This window comes from Astatotilapia calliptera, chromosome 8, assembly GCF_900246225.1.
Source record: "Astatotilapia calliptera chromosome 8, fAstCal1.2, whole genome shotgun sequence".
NCBI classification, from domain to species: domain Eukaryota; kingdom Metazoa; phylum Chordata; class Actinopteri; order Cichliformes; family Cichlidae; genus Astatotilapia; species Astatotilapia calliptera.
Window position 1 is genome coordinate 6,896,327 of NC_039309.1, and position 16,797 is coordinate 6,913,123.

Genomic DNA, 16,797 nt, shown 5'->3' on the forward strand with positions numbered 1-16,797 from the left:
ACTCAAAAGGGAGGCATGTGGAGGAGTTTGTTTGATTTTTGTTTTGTAAGATTTTGACTGCCTTCCTCTTCTTGCCCCCATCGAGAAGGGGTGGAGAAGTGAGTCTACACTTGAAACAAAGTCAACAGCCTGACATTGCAATTACAGTTTATGGCACTGGCTGATTAGAAAATGAGAACTGGGGTTAAAAGGTTTGGGTGTCTGGACAGGGAGCTGTTGCATGACTAAGATAAGATAAGATAAGATAAGATAAGATAGAACTTTATTAATCCCTCGGGTGGGTTCCTCTGGGAAATTCGACTTCCAAAAAAAGCACAGCAACGACCAAAGTTACAGTTACAGAACTGTTATATATATATATACACACACACACACACACACACACACACACACACACACACACACACACACACACACACACACACACACACACACATATATATAAATACAGAGACAAATATAAATAAAATATACAAAGGGGATAAATAGAATAAATAGGAATAAAAAAAAAATAAAAAAAAATGAGTTTGAGTGTTGAGAAGATGGGCTGGAGCGTGGTATGGCAAATGTAGTTGCTCATGCTTTCTGCTATCAGAGTTAATACTGGATACATTTTCATCAAAATATTTATCTTATATTTACCTGAAAATGGTAGCTATATGGTTAAATAAAAAAAAAAAAATAAAAAAAAAAAAAAAATTACATACATACATATATATATATATATATATATATATATATATATATAAAAATAAATAAAGCTAAATGGATCCATTATGCTCACTTCTACCTCCATATTTGTATTTTTGGTCTGATTTTCAGTTTCTCTTGTGATATTTGGACGATAAGATCAGAAATTGGTGTAAACAACTTAAAAGCATGGCTCCATCCTGCCTTGCATCAACGGTTCAGGGTGGAGCTGGTAGATATTTTATTGCCACAGTTTGGGCCTCTTAATACCAAGTGAACATCACAGCCTACCCGAGTATGGTTGCTGATCTTGTCCATCCCTTTAGGTCCAATCTTTTGATGGCTGCTTCCAGCTATATCACAAAGCTCAAATCACCTCAAACTGGTGTCTTGAACATGACAGTGAGTTCACTGTACTCAAGGCCTCTCTGAGAAATGTTTCCAGCACCTTGTTGAATCTATTTAAGAAGGAATTAAGGAAGCTCTAAGGGCAAAAGGGGGTCCAACCTAGTACTAGAAAGTTGTAACTGAAAACAGTGCATATCACAGAAAATAAGGAAAAGCATAATGGATCCCTTTGGACCAAGGACGGGCTTTTAACCTTGTGATAGACCAGCAACCTGTTCAGGGTGTACCCCGCCTTACCTCCTGTGACAGCTGGGATAAGCTGCAGACCTCCAGCAATCCAATTTCTTAACCACTTATTCAATTCAGGAGAAGTGGTTAAGGAATCGTATTGATGGATGGATAATAGAGCCTCTTCAAACACATAGTACAGTAGCTAATGTGACACATTTTAATTCTTTTGCTCAGGTTACATTGTGGCTCCATTATTGTGGTCCAAACAAAGGGCAAATTAAATTTTTTTCCCCCTTTTTAGCTGTAATCTAGTTCATGTTCACACAGGCAGGCTCACCAAGAGCTTTAAGCATGAAGTCATACGGACTGACAGCTCACTGAAAGGCTGGTTTTATTGGTGTCACCTTGAATTTTCATCGTCACTAGATTCACGTGGGAAAATTAAACTTCAAAGTCTGGCAGCAAGTTATGCTACACTATTTGTCTTCTCTAAAATTCACAACTGAATGTACCTCATGACCATTTGTAAATATTACTCCCCTACTTTTCACCCTCTTTTCTCTCTTGTCCTCTCTGCTAAATTAGAACTGATTCATGTCTTTACTGACTTATTTTTATTTTTTGGCTCATCGGGCAGAATTGCAGAACTCATACCAAACCATAGCTAACAAATAGTATCATGTAAATAAAACAAGACATTGTTTCTACATCAAAAAAGGATCCTTTCATAGGATTTTATGATAGTTTAAATTTTAAATTGCGACTTTAAAACTGTCTTTCCCTTGAGAAGGCTTGCAGCTGAGGTGCTGTGCTTTCACACAAACACAACTGAACCATAGCAGAATCTGCTTTGGAAACACCCATCATCCACCTGTGTACTCCACATTGTAATTTGATTGACAGCTGCCATACTGGCCCAATTAGACCAGATTAATCAGGTAACTACACTGGAGTTTGATTGAACCACAGAGGTCCGTGTACAGTATACTGTTTTTGGTTTGTGCATCCACAGCGCTGTCCATTTGCATTGTGCACTGAGGCACCTTCAAGATTGATGGTTCTACATCTCGCTTGACTGATTCTAACTAACCTCTGTAAATTGGAGAAGACAGTCTCGTCGGAAACTCTTGCCAACCTGTTATTATTATACTTTTTTGTTTTTTGCTTTACAGAGAATAAATGAAGTAAGCTGTTATTGAAGAGAATCGAAAAAAATACTTACTTCTTGAAAATGGATACAGACTTAGTCACTTTTTTGTTTACAGTACGAATGGCACAAATGCTGCCATGTTTCCCTCCAGTTCCACTAACTCGACAAGTCTGAAGGCAGCAGGTGCTTGACAGGAATCAAATCAGTCCCCCTAATTACAGCATTCTAATTGATGGCTCATTTTCCACAGTGGTTGAGAAATCTAATTAGAGATCATCAGATCAGCAAACATGCTTTGAGCTCTACGGCACAAGCAAGGAGTGACACCACAGCCCGGCCTAATGCGGTGTAAATGCAGTTATTGCCAGTCTTTAGCAGCCGATAACAACCACGCCTGCACTGGGTAAGTCTTGTGAAATGACGGACGTTCTGTCATAGCTTTGACTTTTTTTAAAAATATCCCATGTAGGTTAGTTTAAAGCATTTTAGACTATATTGTGCACACTTTTTAATATCTATAAATAAGTGCAGATGGTTGAGCTGAATTAATAGAAACCTCCATGGTAAAAGTAGACGTTTTCAATAATTGCACGACTTACTAAGTTGGCTTTTTATTCACCAATTTTCTACATGAATATGGTAAAAAATAGTCTAAAACCACCATGCTTTCGGGCCACGTTAAACTGTGACATTGATGGTACGGTTTTAATTGATGCTATGATTTTGTCCCCATGTGTTCCTCTGCCCATTGATTATAAACTTTAATTACCCTAATTGAGATTTCCTGGTTGAAAAGATACATACCAAATTCTTATGAGCTTCTGGTTCATTTGCGCAGCTCCTAGCTGGCATTTCTGTGAATAAACTTAAAGATCTTGACAAATATAAGATGGGATATTATGGAATAGCCTTGGAAATAATCTAATATTGTTGATAAAAGAACAACTGCTATATCCATACTGGATAGTGAACCATTCATCACCATTTCATCCATTATTTACTACATTTTTTCTGTTTGCTGTAATTCAGATTTTATCTGCCGAGTAGTTGGTGTATTTTGAAATCTAATAAATGCACTGGAAATAAATGCATATGCAGATGTTGCATATTTACATATATATTGCTACTTACATGCAGAGCAAGCTATGGAATATCCAGTAAACATTAGTGACTGCACTGGCTGGGTAGAAATAAATCATTCCACAATGTAGAATATTATCGGGTAGATGTAAGAGGCGACAGGAAGGGCAGTGGCAGCCTAACATGAGCTGATTCTGGCTGATCTCCACAGAGCGACAGATTGGCACCTACTGCTCCGCAGAATGTCCCCTTCCTTCCTGTATTAATGAACCCAGGGAAACATGAATGGAGGGATTTCAGTGAACCACGTTCTGTTAACATGTGTGAACACGGTCCACCTGCAGAGGGATACCGTATGTAGACCTTCGTTTTCCCCATTCACAGCAGATTGTGAAATGTCACGGCTTCTGTGGTTATGTAATATGTTTTTGTCTTCAGTTCTGGTGATATTTGTGAAAATTACAATAGTTAAAGATATAGCGTGTAGCATTTTTCATGTATTGAAAGTTGGTTTTTAATGATTAAAAAACAAAAGACACTTCCCCTGATTCTTTAACAGCATAATAATGTATTTTTAAATATAAGGTTTCGTTTATTTTCAGGTCATTCCCTCATCTTTCTCTCTCCACCTTCGATGCTCTGTCCAGCATGAGCCTAAAATATATATTAAAGAAAAACAGTGGACAACAAAAGTACAGAGGATTTGACATTTAAGCTCACTCCTAAGTGTTGTCAGTGCTTTTCTTCTACTAGTAATCTTTATCGGCTGCTAAAGATTACTAGTAATTACTACTAATCATTAACAGAAAATCACAAACACTGGAACACAAAAGCCTTAAAAAAAATAAAAACAGCTGATCTGCCTTTAAATAGCATTTTGTTTATGACAATGTTCCCAAGGAATGAAGCTAAGCACTTTTGTAACAAGTAGTTGGTCCTCATAGCTACTGCTAATCATCAAAGTTAAAAAAACCCCCCAAAAAAATCTCTAAAGTCTAATTTTGAAACCGCTTGCTCATTGGCTAACGACTTGTCAATGACAAGTTGTTAGCCAATGGGTAATTATCCATTATGAAAGAGAGTATGAGCAAGTTGTACAAAATACTTAATTAAACTTAGTGTGATTTGAAACGAGTGATTGAACCCATAGATTCCACAGGAAATTGGCTATTTTCCTGTGGCTAGCTGTTCCAGATAGATAGTTTGGAATCACAGCTATCGCCATCTGGTGGCCTTTATGTAGAATCCATGTTCAAGGCACTTGACTAAGGGCTAAATGGACTTTTTGCATTCAAAAATGACTGGACTGATTAATCAGCTGCAGATTTTTCTATTTATTTTGCTTTTGTTTAATTCTGCTGCTCTCTGGCTAAACTCTGCATGTCTTAATTCTCTTTAAATGTGAACATTAACATGCTGTGTAAGCACAGACTGTAGCTGGTGAAGCAGACAATGAATATGTGAATCAATACGGTGCACAGCTGTTGCGAGAAGCTTTGACCTTTGGTTACAGAGAACAAATAGTCTGATGTCTACAATCTGCTTGAGCTTCTCTGCAACATGTCATTTAAGTTTCTTCTTTCAGCAGTTGACATTCTTAGGTGCCTTCATGCAGTATTGACTGCACAGTCTGTTCTAACTGTGAGATGCCATCTAAAAGTAGATATATGCACGTGCATAATTGGGTTTCTTTATCAGTGCTTGAGTCATCTTTCCTCAACTTTTCCTCTTCTTTCTAGAAATCTCATTATCATCTCTATCATCTGTTAGAGTACTCACTATGGAACTGGTCTGCAAAGGTTACGTGACGTGAACGTTCTTCCTTAAACAACAAAGAAAACAGGAGAAGCTGCTCCTCCAGTGGCGTCTGTGACGATACAACCAGTGTTGATCAGGTGGGCGTTTAGCCGCCCCGAAGCTGCCCACCTCATCAGGCACCTGTGGCCTCCTGACTGATGCCATGGTAACAAAGCTGCAGCAAAATGAAAGTGTGCTGAAGGTCAAAGACAATTCAGACTTGTAGATGGACTGTTGAGAGGGCGCGGGGCGGTAAGAGACTATGTGCCCGAAGTGTCATTCGTGCCGCTCTCCTGTCTTGTGGAGTGTGGGAGGCACTTATTGGCTCGTCATTATGGTTCAGCAGAGCCTCTTGATGCACATAAAGCCCTCGTCACAGCCACCCATACGCCTTCGCTGAGTGACCTCCTTTGCGTCCTTTAGGCTCAAGAATGTTACACCCTGAAACCTCTTATATAGTGGGAGTCATGTCATGACATCGGTTCAATCTGATCAAATGTACGACAGATGTACACATGAAATGTTCACGGCTGAAACATGCATTCATTTTTGAGTCTATCTCTGGTTAAACCCAAAATCTAAAGCCAAAATTTCATTGTTGACCTTAGTTTTCTTCATAATGAACATTCTCATATGTTGTGTTACAGTTTAAATAGCAAAATTGCACCATGTTACGTGTGATGTGGCGTGACAGAAACAAGCATTGGTTACCTGAACAATTGGTCTTTCTTGACACTTCACTGGAGAAAACTTCAAAAAGTGGATGTTGGGTGAGCTTTCAAGGGTCATATCACTATGTGGGATAGATAACTGCTCAAAACAAGAGCATATAAAAGGTCTCCTTTTCATTTTTACACAGGACTCATCTTTTAACTGTTATCCTTTCTGTATCAAAGTAATTTTCTATTGCAGCAAATTCTACTTGGTTGTCTCCTGTGAGAGCCAGTCATCATGTCGGGCTGCGTGTGGACAGTGAACTGGCATTTACAGAGCACTTTCCAGTCTTACAGATCACTTAAAGTGCTTTAGAGTACAAGAGAGATTTATACACATACAGTCCTTTTTTTCTGTACATTTAAAGCACTTTATCCATCTCTCATCCATGGCCAGGTTTGAATCACCAACATTTCAAGCCTAAGATGCAGGACATCTGGACAGTGGGAGAAAACCCATGCAGGCACCAGGAGCACGTCCTTCATCACAGGAAGGAACTAGCCAGGCTTTGATGGCTTTAATTAGCTTTAATTACTTAACTTTTTATGTCCTCTTCCCTTGTAATGATAACTGTCACAATGGAGGTGTCATTGTTGCCACTTTTTTCATTATATTGGATTACAATGCATCAAATTTACTTGGAAATCTGGTTATCTGCTACCTATGGAGCACAGATATTGTCAATAAAATCCATTCTGTTCCTACTGTGACACATCCAAACATCTACAGTGAGAAATCTGTTTTTGTTTTTTTTGTCTTTCACCACATACTCCTTTAGAATAAGCTATAAAGACAGTTATTGCTATTGCTAACTGCTGAAATAAAACAAAACACACACACAATACAGTGAAGTGGATTCTGTGCTATAACAGGCAATACTCACTGTTGCCAATGGTACTCAACTCCACATTGTTCCCTTTGTATCACCATCGTCGCAATAGTGAAGCACATCCTCTTATGGCTTTTTACTTTAGTACTCTCTGATGTGTAAAAGATGGCATGAATCATGCATCTGATTGTCAAGCCACCAGTCTGGCTTCCACACTCAGCAGGTCTGGCTTGATTGCCTTCATGAATCTATATTAAAGGCCTAATGTGTGGTTGAAACCAGTATGTTATGTGGCGGACTGTCCTCCGCAGGGTCTTGAACTCCTCACGATGACATTGTCAGTTCCGACGGCCGTTCTCTGGCTATTTTGAGTAAAATCACATGCTGTGCTGCAGTACAGTGACATTTAAATGGAGACAAGCACAAGAGACTGGCTGTGCCTCTCTCTCATGTAGCTCTTTTGTAAGGGAAGCTGTATATTTCAGATCAGTAGGGAGTGGGCAGCATAATGCGTGGGTCTAACCTCTCCTCCGTCTCTGATCACAACGTCAATATCAGTAAATGGATGCGTGCATTTCTCTTCCCTTTCCTCGGGCTTTTTTTTTTTCATTTTCCTGCTATCCCTGTATGGCCTTTTGCTCTTTTTTTCCCCCTTTGTAGACGTACACAGTAGAAACCTGTTTAACCAAGAAAAAAACTAAATAATGATGGTATATTGTAATATTAGAGCAGGTGGCCCGTCTTTCCATTGGCGACATTATTCTGAATCTGGATCAGTGTCGTTTCTCTTACCTCATGTGTTCATGTTCATAGCTTGTTTAAGGGGACATATAAGTGGCTGTGGAGTAACTGACATTTAGCAGCTGGTATCCTTCCTAAAAAAAGTCAAACAAGGAGTTGTGTCAGACGCTTTATGCTCAGGGAAACCAACAGGGATGTAAATGTGGCAAGATCATTTATGCACCATATTAGCTATGTTTGGATTAATAGCTTAATTTACTTGAGTATGTTAAAGGAGTAAGAAGAACAATTTTGAGGGAATCATGAGCATAAAAGTAAAAAATCTATATTGGGCAAATAATATGGTGCCACTGAAATGGATGTAGTTAATGTCTTTGACTGGATAATTTAGGACAGCAACTGCCATAACTGTAATAACTATTTTTTTTAAATCAGTTAGTCTAACAATGCACAGTTTTTTTTGTTTTGTTTTTTTATAAAATCATTCTTTTAAATTGTCTAATCAACAGAATTGCAACCACAATTTGTACTATAATATTGAAATGTATTGTTTTTAATTTAATGTTACTGTTGTGCAAGAAACAAGGAATACAAAGGAATAAAAGGCAGCTGACACTTTTGATTAAAAAATGAATGAGGAAAATAAATAAAAGCTTGAAAGCACTCTAAAAGCACTTGTATCCCTGCCTCTGCTGGGCTATGCATGGGGAGCCCCAGTAGCATAATGGTGAGGGCAAAACATCCTTAGTTCACTCATGAACTGCATTTTTTTCCCTTTTTCTCCCCTCCTGCTATCAGAAAATGAAATAAACATCAAACAAGGCTTACCACATAACATTTTATGTAGTGTATATATATTATTTTTGTTCCCCTCAGTTCCAGTGGTGGATGCTCATAATAAGGATTGGTTAAAAATGAATTAGTTAGCGTAGCATATGTGCAGATAATCCTACTGAGCCAAAAGCTCAGGTGTCCGATTGCTCTAAATGCCCTGTTTCTAACGGTTTCTCCTGTTCTGTTGATGTTGATGAAGGTGGGTAGTCCTAATATGGTCATCTCAGGCACACAGCTGTGCATGTTGCAGCCCCTCCCACCTGCAGTGCAAACCTTTTCTCTGTGAGGGGCAGCCAATTAGAAGAAAATTGTATGAAAGAGAAGAAGGGAAGGGGCCCAGTATAAAAGATGGCTTATGGCTTATGCACAGATGCTCTAGTAGAGGCAAAGAAAAAATGTATAGAAATAGAGCTTAGCATAATGGAGCCTCTTTGTCTCTCTAAGCTTATCAATTTTGTTTGCTTGCTAACTCAAATTCCTGCCTATATTTCAGTTTAATTCAGTTTTATTTACACAGCACTTATTCCCAATAAATCCCCTGAAGATGCTTTATATTGAAAGAGAAAGACAATGTAATACGCTTCGCAATGGTAGGAAGGAAGAACGCCCCATTACCAGGAAGTAGTGATCTGCTGTGACCAGTTAGAGTTTTAGGCTTTATTATTTTTGCAGCAGTCAGTAAATCCCATGAAATCCATTCCTGCCTTGTATGTTGAGTCTGCATTTGTGTCAAATCTATTTTACTGACAAAAGCCATGACAGCTTATTGATTATATTTACTGGATATCTTTAAAATCTAGTAACAAGTTTCCAGAATATTCAGTGGAACAAAAAAGGGAATTTAAACATAACCTAATCAGCAGAGAAAATAGCATTTGTGTCTATATATACACTCAAATTCATGAAACGGTACAGAAAAAAAGAGCAGGCTGGAGTGAATACTATTATCTAGAAGCTCCTGCTATGCCTCAATACACAAGAAAATGTTAAGAATTTTCACAAAGGCATCTTTCAGCTGTACCTCCCTGATGGGTATTGAGCGCTCTGCTGTATTGTATCTCTGTAATACTGGAGCTTTTAAGACATCACCTATATCCATGCTGCGCCTGTCTACAAAGGAAGTGCATGTAGTCTAGAAAAAGTCTCTTCTGTGCGACTAAAATAATAGAAATCGAAGAAGCAATTTGAGAACCGATGTATCACGTATGGATTTGGGAGAAAACACATGTACTAGATAGTGGAGCATAAGCCTCCCACCTTTCAGTTTTCTCTTGTTGCTTTTGTAAGATGCCACTGAAAGGAATTTTAAAAATGGATACATCCCATCCTGTTTTTCCACCTTCACTAGCTGTGTAACTAAAAATGTGAGAAAAGTATTTCACATTTGTGAAAAACCTTAAATAATTGAATTATTTTGTGTAGGCATGTTTTTCTGCCACCCATGATAGAAAAGATGCTTACAAAAGATAATCAGAACTTTATTCTATTTAAATCCCATTTCCATGTGAACAAGATCAAATAATGTGATTACCAAAATGTTATATTAATATTAACACTAAAAATTGACTGACGCTGCAGCTCCTTTCCCTTCAGCTCATTTTTTAACACCTTCAGATTTACTGTTGTCAGTTCTCACAGCTTTCATAGTATTGTTTCCAGCTGTTTTCACTCCCCAAAAATCAGTGCTAAACCCATAGACTGTATATTAAAGATGGACGCAGCTCCATGATGTCACTTACTGCTTTTTGTGCTGTGGTTTTGAAGCCTTGGGTTTCATTACTAGGGTCTTAGCCTCTTTTGATATTTAATTAAAAAGTGATGGTGATGGATGAAAGCATAAACCCCTGGGATTGTCAGCTAATGCTAACAGTAGCTTGCTAGCTTTGCCTGCTAGGTGCATTAGTTAGGGGGGGATAAACAGGCTTAAAAACCGAATTGGGTAATTTTTTAATTTACTTTTAATCTATTAATAATTTAAATACATTTTTTATTATTTAACTATTACATTCAATATCAAATTATAATCACATTTTCTGCAGGAAATTAATTTTTTCAGTTATCTGCATTATGAGTAGACACAGAAAAGCCAGACCTGCCTTTTCATGTGCTTGACCTCTTCATGTGAGAGACGGACAGAATTGGCACAAAAATCTATCTATGATGCTAACACGTAGCTGGCAGCAATTCATCCCTAGACCCTGAGAGTGGATACCTCAGTACCAGCTGAGGTTTGGGTTGGGGTTAGAGCTTACTCCAGCTGTCATATGGCAAGAAGGGGGATACGCCCTGGAAAAGTCACCAGCATCTCAGGGCTAATACAAATACACAAGGGTTCACACCTAAGGCCACTTTAGAATCACAAAGGAATGAATTTCTCTTTTGCTAACCACTGCACCGCCATGCTATGGTTAGGATGTTCCTGTAAAGTGTTGTGTTGACTGCTTTTCATCAACTTTGATGAACATGTGGAAATCTGCAGGCATGTGAAAAGTTCAGCATCATGCTTTTAACTCATTATTGGGAAGCAAAGAAGTAATGCAACGAGTAGTGTAACGAATTACTTTCTCCGGAGAGTATTTTGTAATACATTACTTAAATGGACCGTATCTGTCACTCAAAGCAGCTACACCCCCAAAATGATGTTTTATAGTAAAATGTACCTCCTGTAGTTGTCACAAAGGGTGAAAATGGCTACAGACACCATACAGTTTAACATTGGAAGTAGGGCTGCTCGATTATGGCAAAAATGATAATCACGATTATTTTCACTGAAATTGAGATCTCGATTATTTGACGATATTTATTTAACCCTTTAAGACCTACTATAGAACCAAGTCCGCCAGAGCTTATATTATTTTTTTACATGTTGTAGTGCCATTTGTGGGAGCATTTCAAGTTGCTATACAACTGTTATAGCCCATATTTTAATAATATGTATGCATTAAGTCCATAGTAACTACATTAATTGCAAAAAAAGTGCAATAAACTACAAAAAAAATTGAAAATTGTTTTTGTTTTTGTTTTTTAACATATATTTCTACTTGGAGAAATTTAAGAGGTTTATCCCTCAAAACTTTAAATACAAAAAAGTTGCAAAAAATAGTTTACAACAACAGGAAATTAATTTTGAGTGTCTTCATAGTTTTATTTTGGAGATACAGCAATTTTTATATACTGCAGGAAAAACAAAAACAATCCTATGATGCAAATTTGCAAAGAAAACAGCAGGTGCATCAAAATAAACTATTTCCAGCAGTGCAATTCGAGTTCTAAGCATCCCAGCAACTATTCAGAAAAGTCAAACATGACCAGTATAGGCTTTTAAGGCCTACAAGTAAAAAAAACTACATTTTCCGCGAAAATGACATCACTTTCGGGCAGGAAATGGCGGACATGTGATAGTTAGCGGTGACGTCTGTTTCAATGTGCGAAGTGTTACGAACAGCTGATCGGATCGGCAACACGTGTTTCTGGAATATTATGTTTTTGTTCCTGCAAGCGCTTTTTATGCAATTTATGTGGAAGGAAACCGTGACCGAGGACAAGCTGATGGCATAAGATGTAAGTTTCATATGCAAAACAAATTATTGCGCTAGCTTACACAGTTCAGGTTCTACAGGGATTTAAAAATAGTTACACAAAACAGAGCGTGCTGCTCTGACCGGCTTTAAAGGGTTAACAATAACAATGTATTGAATAATGACTTTAAAAAATAATATAAAATAGTGTGCAACACCACTGAAGTTTTTTTTTTTTTTTTACCTCTCTTTTCAACCAACGGCAGTCACTCTCCAAATAACTTCTGCTTAGCTTTCCGAGCTTCCCTCGGGTCCTCTTAATCAGCGGTCTCAACCTTTTTTGCGCCACGGACTGGTTTATGCCCGACAATATTTTCACGGACCGGCCTTTAAGGTGTCGCGGATAAATGAGGGAGGGGCTAATAATCGGCTCAGTCATTTTTAATGATCGTTGAAAGCCCAGATCGTAATCGTGATTAAAATTCGATTAATTGAGCAGCCCTAATTGGAAGCTATGAGGGTTGTTTGGAGTTTGCCTCAAGTGGTCATTTGGGGAACTGCAGTTTTGACACTAATGTATCAGCATCAGTTTTCAGTTTTAAAGGTTGCTGCTTGGTTGCGGCTAGTGTACGCCAACTCGTTATCACCTACACAAAGACAGGCGACTTGGTAATCAATATTCTGGTGCAGTCGTGGCAGATAGAATCAGATAATTCTCAGACTTAATGGACCCACAAAAGGCAGCTTGTGTGTTCTGCCTCTTATTAGACAAAAATAATAGTTCAAGTAGGCATACAGTTAGTACCCTTTAAAGTGAATCTGATAATAATTAATGACTGAGCTGAATAGAAAAGGTTAGTTTTGAAAATGACTGGTTTTTTAAGAGTTAAGTCATTTTACCGCGGCTGAATAAGAGAGAGAAGGAGGATGGGGGAGAGTTATCGCTGCCAGAAAGCGAGAAGAGGAGGAGCAGGAGGAAGAGGAGAGGAGAGCATGAGAGTGAGAGAGAGTTGCCTGTCTGCTTGTGTTCGTGGGTATGCGAATGTGTGAGCGTGTGCATGCGTGCCTCAGTGAGTGTATGCGTGCTGACACCTGGCGCTCGCATCACATTGTGGAGAGCTCTCTGCCTGTCTGGGCTGTTGTTTACCTCTCTCTCGCTCCCTCTTTTCCCTTTTATTCCCTCCCTCTATCTTTTGTCCTCTTCTCTTTGCCTTCTTTCTTTCCTGTATTTTTTTTCACCTCACTGTGCCTTTTATTATCTCCTCTCTCTCTCTTTTTTTTGTTTAAGCTCTCTCTTACTATGGTGCAGGATTTTTATTGCCTAGGCAGACGGGGGAACAACTGACAAAGGTGAGTCGGATGAATCGGAAGAGACGGATGGTTATATTGAATAAATGTGGGGATTTCTGAATTCCACTTTGAATTTGGGGAGCGGTAGAAACATGCTTTGGTAAGAGCCACTATTCATCAAGGCTGATTTGTTAATTGTTTCGCAAGGTTTTTGTTGTTTCACGGTGCAAGTCTGAGCAGCTCTTGATCTCAGGAAGCCAGTGTGTAGGTGTCTCAATGTGTACTTTGGGAGGTGAAGGGTTCAAGTGTGTGATTTAAGAGCAGCATTGAGTGTCTGTTTTTTGACTGGTGTTGGCAGCATGTGTCAAACCCACTCTGAAACTGATTTGTTTGCTCTATTGTGGCTGCTGTGCAGGGTGTCACCTTGACCCAGGCTTCCATGGCAGTCCGTGTCTTGCCGGCATCGTGCCACACCTTAGCCGCGACAGTGTGCGTGTGTGTGTGAGGGAGACTGTGTGCTGTTCATAGATACATGAATACAGAGTGAAATCGCTGGAGAGGCCAAGGTGTCTGATAGGTGGCTGTAAAAAGAGAACATACTGTGTCTTAATGGGAATTCAGTGTGGTGTTTCAGCTCATATCTGTCATCCTTTATGTCTTCAGGTTTATTAATAACAGCAGATATCTCTGCTTGGTGTTTGGTTCCCTTACAATAATGTCACTTCTCTCTGCCATTTTTCTTTCATCCTTCTCCATCCACTCCTCTTTAGGTATGGGGGTCTTCCATATTCATATATATAAAAAGGATGAAAGAATATTTTTTTCTTTTAAATATTTATTAATTATAACAAGGTTTTGAGTAATTTTCAGAGATGTGGATACACAGCAAATAAACCAGAAAAAGAACTAAACCTGAGCATCAAATAAGTTGTGAGAACAATTTCAACCTCGGTTTTGATCTTACTCAGTACTCAATACCTATTTCAGTACCCTAGGGGCAGCGGTCCCCAACCTTTTTTGCACCACGGATTGGTTTAATGTCAGACGCTATTTTAACGGACTGGCCTTTAAGGTGTCGCGGGTAATTACAACAAAATTAAACGATACGACCAAGACAAAAACTGTGGTATTTTGTAAATATAATAATAAATGCGAATTCACTGTGTAATTGTGTAACTTTATTAGCAGCGTCCTCCTGAAATGCACCAACGACAGTGAGAGTAACATCCTCCTCTCTGCCCCTTAATACTCTCTGGTCGCTATGGTAACATGTAAATATTTCTTTCAAAATAAGACACACAATTTCCACATGGGAAAAGACCCAGGGAAACTGAGTTAATGATAAAAAGCCTGAAAACCATTAATTTCACACCTGAGCCTCAAATCTCGCGGCCCGGTACCAAACGACTGACGGACCGGTATCGGGCCGTGGCCGAGGGGTTTGGGACCGCTGCCCTAGGGGGAAGGAAAATCACAGAATTAGGACTTTAAAAAAAGATTAGAAGAATACAAACATCATTGAAATCATTGAAAAGACATTTTTTGAGTTAGCTGATGTAGAGCAAAACATACAGTAATAACTGTAAGGTGTATATACAGGGCAAGTAGTGCAAAAGCCCAACGATGACTTACTATTAATCTTGTCTCGCCTAGTGCTGTGCTTCTGGTAACTCTGCCATATTTTCATTGCTGACCAAATAGAATTGTTAAGGTAGGGTGTCACTGTTTCTGTCCAGTTGCTAGTCTTGGGGTTGGATTGCATCAGTGATCCGCTCTGAGCCCCTTCTTGTTTGCAGTGCTGATGGTCAGGCAGGAGACTCTTTGACTACGTTCACACTGCAGGCGAAAGCGCATCAAATCCGACTTTTTTTGATCCTATGCGACTCTTATCGGATCATGGTATGACAGTGTGAACAGCACAAATCCGATATTTTCAAATCCGACCTGGGTCCCTTTCGTATGTGGTGCTGAATCCGATACATATCTGATGTTTTAGAAAGCGACCTGTGTTAGAATGGTCATGTCGCATTAAATCCGTCTTTTACGTCACTGACACAAGACAGACGCCAATTATCAGAGAAGCGCCCGAGAACACATCGTGAACGCTTGCTGGCCATCCAGTGAAACTGTTGTGAGGACAACGTTGGAGAAACGTGAGCATTTTATTTGTACTGTATAATCTGCAGATTCTGACAGAAATCTGCAACTATCCTTTGAAGCACCGCTCCTCTCTAAAACAGCAATAAGGATAATTATTAGGCCATATTTAAATAACAAAATAACTTTATAACTTCAAGCAAAATTGGGAAACGTAAAGTCCAAAGTCTTTATATTAAGGGCCATCAGTCAAACAATACTGTTTGGTCTGGGTCTAAACAGACCGCGTTGTGTGTGACGTCTTCTTTTCCGCATGCGGGTCCTTTGAGGGTTCACACTAGAGCGCGTTTGCTGTCACATTTTATTTTGTAGTGTGAACAAGCAGACAAAAAATTGGATTTGATCAAAAAATCGGAATTGAGCATTAAGACCTGCAGTGTGAACGTAGACTTTGTGACTATCTTTGCAGATGATATTGTGATCTGTAGTGAGCAGCTGGAAGAGAGCCCAGAGACGTGGAGGGATGCTCTGGAGAGAAGAGAAACGAAACTCAGTAGAAGCAAGACAGAGTGTTTGTGTGAGTGACAGGTTGAAAGGTAGCAAGTAGCACAAGTAGTGAAGGTAGATCAGTTTAAAAACCTGGAGTCAACCATCCAAAGCAATGGAGAATGCAATAAAGAATTGAAGAAGAGTGCAGTCAGGGTGGAGTGGGTGGAGACAAGTTTCAGGAGTGATTTGAGACAGAATGATAGCAGCTAGAGTGAAGGGCAAGGTTTACAAGATGGTAGTGAGACCTGCTATAGAGGGTGCACCAACAGAAAGAGAGGAAGCCAAGCTGGAGGTGGATTTTCATTGGGAGTGAGAGACGGACAACTCATGTTGGAGATGGAATTAGAAAGGCAAGGCTTATATTTTAGATGGTGCAGAGGAGGGATGGTGGATATATTGGAAAAAGGATGTTAAATATGGGGAAAAGAGGCCACAGAGGAGGCTCATGCATGACATACAAAGGGTTAGTGTAACAGAAGGGAATGCTATGGATAGCGTGAGAAGAAGGCAGATTGTCTGCTGTGGTGACCTCTAAGGGGACCAGCCCGAAGAAGAAACCACTAGCTGCTACTTCAGTGATAACTTGGCAGACAACTAATGCGGCTTTTGGGTAATTGCTAGCAGTTGAATTGCTTAAAACTTTTACCTCTGACCTCATGAAATTCCTCCTGAGGTTTTGTTCAGTGTCGCGAACATCAACTATTCCAGCTGATAGGAGACGAAAACAGCACTGTTGGGATAGGACTGAAGCTGAAGGCTAGTTAAAGTATTTTCTCTGTCAGTTCAGTGATTTATCTGTAAAATATTAGAAGGTATGTTGATGAAAGACAACAAATCCTTCCCCAAATCAGCCAGACCTACTGTTGTTGTTGTGTGGTTCATGTCTACTTTTTGTGTTTTCTGCCTAATGTACCTTTAAAATGGGTGAC

General features: G+C 39.2%; 1 protein-coding gene and 1 long non-coding RNA gene across 7 annotated transcripts in view; both read left to right on the forward strand.

The window, feature by feature from the left end:
* tanc2b (tetratricopeptide repeat, ankyrin repeat and coiled-coil containing 2b) overlaps positions 1-16,797 on the forward strand; it is a 179,024-nt gene that overhangs the window by 51,768 nt on the left and 110,459 nt on the right. The window lies entirely within an intron of this gene.
* LOC113028164 (uncharacterized) lies at positions 1,112-6,730 on the forward strand. Its single transcript, XR_003273203.1, has 2 exons — positions 1,112-2,822; positions 5,239-6,730. It is a non-coding gene; the product is annotated as an uncharacterized LOC113028164 (long non-coding RNA).